We start from the raw sequence: 8,650 nt of genomic DNA on the forward strand, positions 1-8,650 counted from the left end.
GCGGATCTCTGTGAGTTTGAGGCCAGCCTGGTCTACAAAGCTAGTTCCAGGACAGCCAGGAATTTATAGTCTCGAAAAACCAAAAATAAAAAAAAATAAAATAAATAAAAAAAGATACTATTGCCTATCTTTTTAGACAAGTCTTATGTAGCCCAGGCTAGTCTCAAATTTGCCATGTAGCAGAGGATAATCTCAAATGCTGAGATTATAGGCATGTATTAATTACCATGCCTAGTTTATGTGGTAGCGGGAATCAAACCTAGGGATTCCTCACTCTACCAGCTGAGCTATTTCCCCAGCTCCACCAACATCAAATCAGTCAGGTTTGTTTGTTTGCTTGTTGTTTGTTTATGAGACAGGCTTTCTCTGTGTACCTTTGCAGCCTGTCCTGGAACTCACTCTGTAGACCAGGCTGGCCTTGAAATCACAGAGACCCTCCTGCCTCTGCTTTCAGAGTGCTGGGATTAAAGGTGTGCACCACCATCGCCCAGCTATCAGTCAGGTTTATATAGACACAAAGTAATAGATACAGTTCAATAGATATTTTCAGTTTGGGAATATAGAAAGGTTGGATGATGGTCATAGTTGCACAACAATATGAATACATTTAATGCCACCAAATGTACACTCAAAAATAATTTAAATGAAGCTGGGCAGTGGTGGCGCATGCCTTTAACCCAAGCACTTTGGAAGCGGAGGCAGGCAGATCTCTATGAGTTTGAGGCCAGCCTGGTCTACAAAGCGAGTTCCAGGACAGGCTCCAAAGCTACACAGAGAAACCCTGTCTCAATAAATAAATAATAAAATAAAATAAAAACAAAAAATCTAGATGTGGTGGCATACACACACACACACAGTACTCAGTCATGGGAGGCTGAAGGATCAGAGGTTAAAGGTCATTCTTGTCTATATCGTGAGTTCAAACCCAACCTGTTCTATAGAGGAACCTGTCTGAAACAAAACACCTTATGTATTTATGTAATCCCGTTTAATAAAATAAAAAAACAAAAATTAAATGAACTAAGTATAGTGTTTCATACCTGTAATCCGAGCACCCAGGAGGCACAAGGCAGGAGGATTGTGAGTTTGAGGCCAGCCCACTCTACAGTATATCAAGATATTATCCTAAAAGGAGGTGAGAGATAAAAGGGTAAAACTGGTACATTTTTCTTCATTTGCAGTGCTAGAAATGGTAACCAGGACCTCATGCTGAGTAAATACTCTACAGCTAATCTACATCTCAGATAGATAGCTTACTTAATTTTTGTTCTTTTTAATTAATTTTTGAGGTCTAGCTATGTAGTCCAGGCTGGCCTTGAACTCACAATTGTGGCTCAATCTCCTGAGTGCTGGGATTACAAATGTTAACCACTGTAGCAAAGAACATAGCTAAATTTTAAAGACGTTATTTGGAAAAATAGGTGTGAGTGGAACACATCTGTAAGCTCAATGCTTGGGAGGGTAGAAAGATTTCACGTCCCAGACCAAGTTCTACACACTTAAATTCTGTCCTTGGGATGCAGCTCAGTTGTAGAACACACAGAAACAGACACACACAGACACACAGACACACAGACACACACACACACACACACATTCTCTCTCTCTCTCTCTCTCTCTCTCTCTCTCTCTCTCTCTCTCTCTCCCTCTCTCCAAATAACAACTTTTTTTTAAAAAAAAGTACTTATTTAAGCAGATTTTAAGCAGATTGTGGTGACTCATACCTTTAAGCCCAGCACTTGGGTTGGGGGAAGGCAGACAGATGTCTGTGAGTTTGAGGCCAGCCTAGTCTACATAGCAAATTCTGGACCAGCCAGAGCTGCATACACAGTTAGACCTTGTCTCAAAAAAATCAAACCAGCCAGGTGGTGGTGATGCACGCCTTTAATCCTAGCCCTTGGGAAAGACTGGCAGATCTCTGTGAGTTTGAGGCCAGCCTGGTCTACAGAGTGAGTTCCAGGACAGCCAGAGCTGTTACACAGAGAAATCTGTCTCGAAACCCCTCTCCCAAAAAGGTTTCACAGAAAATGTGTTACTATTAAGCTGTAGTAACATATAAGTAAGCTTTAAATTAATGCAAACATCACACGGAATTTTAGAATCAGAACATATTAACTCTTCCCTCCTCATGCTGTTTCTCTGAAACACCAGGTGAGTTCAAAGTGCTCAAATGATTCCAAACTACAGAGAGATTACTTTGAGAGCAAGGGTGGAAGGCTGTGGGGATGCTCAGCAGGTACAGGTGTTTTCTGCACAAGGACGAGGACCTGAGTTCATCCTCAGCACCCATGCAGGACGCCGGGAGTGGCAGCGCTCACCAGTAACTCCAGCACGGAGAGGTGGGGAAGCAGAGACAAACAGACCCTCCGGCCGGCCAGACTGACCAAAAGGCAAGTTCCCCATTCACTGCAGAGACCCACACCCAGAGGTGACATTTGCCCTTCATACCTGCACACACAAAGTGTAGACGTGCATAACAGACAGAAACACACACACAAACACACACACACACACACACACACACACACACACACACACCAATTTCTAGAGCCATTTATAACTCAGAACAATAAAACATTATTTTCAGAGAGATGTAGTTTTACTATTTTATTTATTTATTTGAGATAATCCTATATAGCCTAGGCTGGCTTTGTAGTCAAGGATGATCTTAAATTCCTGATCCTCTTGCCTCTACCTCCTGAATGTTGGGATTACAGGCGTATACCCCACACTCATTTTATGTGGTGTTGGGGACCAAATCCAGGGTTTCATGTATACTAGGCAAACACTCTACCAAGGGAGTTACGTCCCCAGAACTTAGAAAGGTATTTTAAAACTATTTTATTTTATTTTATATTTGTTTTGAGACAGGGTTTCTCTGTGTTGTTTTGGAGCCTGTCCTGGATCTCGCTCTGCAGACCAGGCCTTGAACTCACAGAGATCTGCCTGGCTCTGCCTCCCAAATGCTGGGATTAAAGGCGTGCGACACCACTGTCCAGCTATTTTATTTTAATTTTTAAAATACAGATCTATGAGTTTAAGGCTAGCCTGGTATACAAAGGGAGTTCCAGGATAGCCAGGGCTATGCAGAGAAACCCTGTCTCAAAAAACAAACACAAAACAACAAAACTGACACCTTTTAACATGCTAGTTCAAGGTGATTGTCAAAAAGAAAGCAACATTTAGGGTTTTGTTTTGTTTTTTGTTTGTTTGTTTGTTTAGCCCTGGCTGTCCTGGAACTCGATTTGTAGACCAGGCTAGCCTTGAACTCAGCTCAGAGATCTGCCAGCCTCTGCCTATGGGGTATTGGGATTAAAAGGCCTGTGCCACCACTGTCCAGAAATTTAGTAATTTCTATGTATGTTCTTTTTTAATTAATTATTTATTTTTATTTTATGGACATTGGTGCTTGGCCTGCATGTATGTCTGTGTGAGGTTGTTGGATCCTCCAGAACAGGAGTTATAGACAGTTGTGAGCTGATGTGTGGGTGCTGGGAATTGAACCCGGGTCCTCTGGAAGAGCAGTCAGTACTCTTAACCACTGAGCCATCTCTCCAATCCCCTATATATGTTCTTTTTTACAAAATATTTTTTTTAAGATTTATTTTATTTATTATGTATACAGTGTTCTGCCTGCAAGTGTCTTTGCAGGCCAGAAGAGGGCACCAGATCTCATTACAGATGTTTGTGAGCCACCATGTGGTTGCTGGGAATTAAACTCAGGTCCTCTGGAAGAGCAGCCAGTGCTCTGAACTGCTGAGCCATCTCTCCAGCCCTTTTTTTTTTTTTTTTTTTTTTTCGAGACAGGATTTCTCTGTGTAGTTTTGCGCCTTTCCTGGAGCTCACTTGGCAGCCCAGGCTGGCCTCGAACTCACAGAGATCCACCTGGCTCTGCCTCCCGAGTGCTGGGATTAAAGGCGTGGGCCACCAACACCCAGCTTCTCTGGTTTTGTTTACAAAATATTTTTATTATTTGTGTGTGTGTGTGTGTGTGTGTGTGTGTGTGTGTGTGTGTGCATGTACCTGAAGAGGACAGAGGCATCCCCTGGAGCTGGAGTTACAAGCAGTAATGATTTCTTAACCACTGAGCCATCTCCCCAGCCCCGTATATGTGCTAATAGACTTTTATCACTGAGTTTGCCCATTATCTTATCCTTGGGAGGTACCTCCTAGAGTTTGGGATCTAATATGCCCTGGAAACTGTAGACCAGAACTGAATGCTGAATTTGTCCCCTGGGAAGCATTCAAGTCTTCAGCTCTTGGTTCTAAGGACCTTTTCAGGCTTCAGTGGTAGGCCTCCTGTGCCATCTCCTCTCTGGAACCTGGATAACTATTTTTCTTTCAGGTCCTAGAACACCTCTTGCCTCGTTTTGTCACACCCTAGCATAATTATGTGTTTCTTTCCATTTCTAGCCAGCAAAGGAAGTCAAGAACCTGGTCCTACTGATGCCAGATTCGTGCCCAATGTTCTGGCCAATCTGGGCATTTCTAGTAAGGCTGTCCGAAGTGATCTGGGGAAGGGGTTGGTAGTAACCAGGGGGGTTGAGGATGTCACAGTCCCTACAGGGGGGAGAGGCTTCACAACTAACAAGGACGAATATAGCTCAGACTGGCCTCGAACTCACGAGAGCAGCAGCAGATCACCCTGCGCCCTTAATACTCCTGCTTTTACTTTCCAGGTTCTGAGGTTGTAGTCATGTGCCACCATGCCCAGCTCGACTGTCAAGATTCCTATGTGTTAATTCAAGGATGGCTTTGCTCCATCACAAGCCCCTATCTGCAGGTGAGGAAACAAGCTGACAAAATCAGGACGCTAGGCTAAAAGAGCCTGGCAAGAAGCCGGATGGACGGACAGTGCCTGCCGCTGACAATTCTTCCATCTGTACGAGCTCATTTGACCACCAGGAGGCGCCAGATGCCTGTGGATGGGGAGGAGCGGGTGCCCGCAAAGGGCCTACAGTGAATGGTCTTTTGAGAGCAGTTGGGGGACTGGGTGGGAGGGCACATCCAGCGAGCCTGGGGAGTCGTGGTACAGAAAGCGTGTGTAAGGGTTGGGGGAGGTGTTGTAAGAGAGCCAGGGTTCAGGAACGTTGGCGGCTGGAATCGGAGCCGAGGGCATGCTGTGGCCTCCTGGTTCTGCCTCGTCTGGCCCTGTTGGGGGAAAAGGGCAGCTCTAGGGAAAAGCAGAGTTCTCTAAAGGGCTGGGCCCCTGCCTCCACCTCAGATCTCCTCAGAGAAGTTCAGAGCCTGGAATAGACCGGACATTCCTAAGTTTTCTGGCAAGGAAACCAGGAAATCAGATCTTGAGCCAATCTCCTTTCAGGCCCAGCCAGTTCTGTCGAATAGGCCCTTGCCCCAGGACTTCCCGGAAAAGCTCCGCTGTGCCAGGGAAGCCACCCTTAGTTTCCCGAATCTGCGGCCTCTAAGATGTACTGCGGTGTGGTTCCCTCTCCCTGGCCATGGGTCAGATCCATCTTCTAAGCATGCACAGTGAACGCTTCTCCGTGGGACACATTAGTGTGTCTCCTTAAGTCCTCTTCCAGTTCCTTCTTCGTGAACGCCTGCGTCTGCAGGGTGGAACCTGAAAAGCTTGGACTCACCGTTAGTCCCCGTTCCTTTTTCACTCCCCACGTCCAGGGAGCGTTTCCACCTCTTGGTTTTCCACCCCGCACTGGGCCAGGTGCCCAGCATCTCTTCACTAGGATCACTGTTAGTGCCTGAAGCTCCACCGTGGCTTCCTCCAAAACCTTTTCCAAGTGGCAGTCTTGATAACCGGGGTATGTCCCCTACCTGCTGAACCTGCCCAGCAGCTTCCTGGTGTTTCCTTTTAATAAAAAATAACTTATTATTATTGTGTGTGTGTGTGTGTGTGTGTGTGTGTGTGTGTGTGTGTGTGTGTGTCAGGGAGGTCAGAGGCAGCTTTGGAATCTCTTCTTTCCCGGCACCTTTACACGGGTTCTGTGGATCTAACTCTCAAGCTCACATAACAAGGGCTTCACCAAGGAGTCATCATGCTGTCCCCATCCCCAGGGGTTTTACATTTGGTTCTTTTTTGTTTGTTTGTTTTTTGAGACAGGGTTTTTCTGTGTGTAGCCTTGGCTGTCCCGGAACCGGCTCTGTAGACAGGGCTGGCTTCAAACTTACAGAGATCCACCTGCTGCTGCCTCCCCAGTGCTGGGATTAAAGGCGAGCGTCACCATCACCAGCTACTTTTTGGGCTCTTTGAGACAGTCTCACTAAGTAGCCAAGGCTGGCCTCAAGTTCCTGATTCTTCTGCCTGACTGCCCAGGGATTGTGGGAATCACGGGTATGAACCATCACACAGTGCTTCCATTGTGCTTGCAATAAACATCTGACTCCTGCATGGCAGGTTCCCCGAATGGGCTGGCCCTTCCCAGCTCTGTGAGACCATGTTCCCCTCACTTTCTAGGGTCCATTTACTCTGGCCAAGCTCACCACAGGGCCTTTGCACGGTTAGCTTCCTCTATCTGGACCCATGTCTTTGCCTTAGGACTCTCCGGGATCTCAGCTCCAGCACTTCTTTCCCAGGGACGTCCTAATTCATCTCCACGACCAGGTCAGATGCCTTACTCACTTTCTAACACCACATACTTAGCTGCCTACAGGTCGGCAGAGCTGTAATTACGTGTTTGTAACACTGTTTAGTTATTAATAGACCTCTATTACGGTAAGGACCACATCAAGTGTTGCCCACTTAAAAACAATCTCCAGGGCAGGTGAGGTGAATGACTTGGTGGGTCACGTGCTGGGGTCCAAACTTGGGGCTGCATGGTACCAGGTACACCATCTCCCCAGCTCTCAGTGTGACCATGTTTATCTTCTGAGACAGGGTCTCACTGTGTAGCTCCAGTTGGCTTGGAACTCCTGCATGCCAGGCTAGTACTGAGCTCAGAGGTCCACGTGCCTTGCCTCTGAGTGCTGGGATTAAAGGTGTGTGTACCACACTGGTCCAGTCACTTGTTCCTTCAAGGACTGACTGCATTGATTAACCCACCTCTTTTCATCTCTATCTCCCATCTAGGCCTGTGTCATTTTTTTGTGGAAACCTTGGCAACCACTTCTTGCCTCCGAGTGTATGTATAACTGACTCCAATCAATGAGGTCCCCCCTCAGAAGTCAAGAGTGTTCTAATGGATTCCAACCTCATCACATCACCACCCTATTTAACGGCTTTCAGTTCCCCAGGGCCCTGAGAATAAAACCCAAGTTCCTAAGCATAGCCTTCCCAGGCTTTGCCTGTGGGGTTCCCCTCATGGGAACTCTGTCTCAGGGATCTTGTCTAACTCAACAAATAGCCAGTGCCCGTTCTGCTGGGCAGTGGGCATGGCTTTCATTCCAGAAGCCCAGACTCCGTCACATTTATCCGGTCTTCTGGATATGGGCACACAGCTGTTTCCCCACACAGCCCTTCCCCTGGCCTTGCCTAACAAGTGTCTTTCCCCTTCCCACCTCCCTGAACTTGCCCAGTCAACACCCCCCAGGTGAAGGCTGCCTGGCCCGGCTTCCCAGCCTGCTCACACTCCTGGGACGCGCCATACTGCTCCGGACCTCTCACGGTGCTGACCACAAGCTTTACTCTCACATTTGTTTGTGTGGTTAATGCCCGCCTTCGCTTTCAGGAGGCTCAGGAGCTTCAGAGCTTGCTTTCTGTTTACCACGGTGTCCCTCTGGCATTTAGCGGGTGCTCCACAGACAATTTATTGACTGAACAAATGGGTAAGTGCTTTTCCCAAGAGTACTCAGAGGACACTGCCTTTCAGGGAGATGTTGGTGCCTCTGCCTCAGCTGTGGGGCTGGGAAGGGCGTGTGAAGGAACTTCAACTGTGGCCCCGAACGGCTCACCTCTCCCTGGCCTCCCGGGCCATGACATGCCTGTGACTTGCACCTTGCATCCTGTCCACCTCCCCAATCCCTTGTAGCTACTCTGAGGCATTTTCACAGTTCCAACAAGCCAGCTCCTGCAGGCACCCTCAGAGCTTCCTACATGTTGACTCTTACCTGAAACTCTCCCCTAGGGAGGCCATGCTTGCCCTGAACTTTGAAGTCTCCTTCTGCTTTCCTAAGTGGATTAAGGCCATGCCAACATGCCCAGAACTCATTCCCTTTCCTGTTTCTCAAAAGGAAAACAAATTCATGCATTTGTTTATGTTATGTGTCCCCAGATGGGTTAGACGCTGTGGGCCACACAGAAAACTCAGTTTGCATCGGCTTGGACAATATGGGAAGTACTTTGGAGACAGGCTTGCTTAAAAATGTTTTGGCTTTGAATGTATTATTGTTTATGAGTGTGCCTGCTGTAGGTGTGGGCGTGTGGAGGTCGGAGGACAACTCTGCAGGGTCAATCCTCTCCTGTCAAGCTTGTTCTGAAAGCACATTTGTCCAGCGAGCTACTTCACCAGCCTGAGACGGGCCTGTTTTGTGGTTGGTTAATTTAGAGGCGCACTCAAGGACTTAGATTTTGGGGGCTATAAGCTCAGCAGTAGAGCACTTGCCTCACACGCATGCACGAGGCCCCAGATCCAATCCCCAGTACAAAAACAAAACAAAACAAAAAACCAACAACGACAAAAGAGAAAAACCAAAAACAGACGTAGCATTCAAGGGCTTCGGTTCTCCACACTGTCACTCT

General features: G+C 47.2%; 1 long non-coding RNA gene across 1 annotated transcript; it reads left to right on the top strand.

Annotated features, from left to right (window-relative positions):
• Window positions 1–2,151: 2,151 nt before the first annotated feature.
• LOC121827363 (uncharacterized) lies at window positions 2,152–5,850 on the top strand. The gene is made up of 3 exons (XR_013049328.1): window positions 2,152–2,390; window positions 4,414–4,491; window positions 4,680–5,850. It is a non-coding gene; the product is annotated as an uncharacterized LOC121827363 (long non-coding RNA).
• Window positions 5,851–8,650: the final 2,800 nt, after the last annotated feature.

Source organism: Peromyscus maniculatus, chromosome 2 (genome assembly GCF_049852395.1).
Source record: "Peromyscus maniculatus bairdii isolate BWxNUB_F1_BW_parent chromosome 2, HU_Pman_BW_mat_3.1, whole genome shotgun sequence".
Taxonomy (NCBI): domain Eukaryota; kingdom Metazoa; phylum Chordata; class Mammalia; order Rodentia; family Cricetidae; genus Peromyscus; species Peromyscus maniculatus.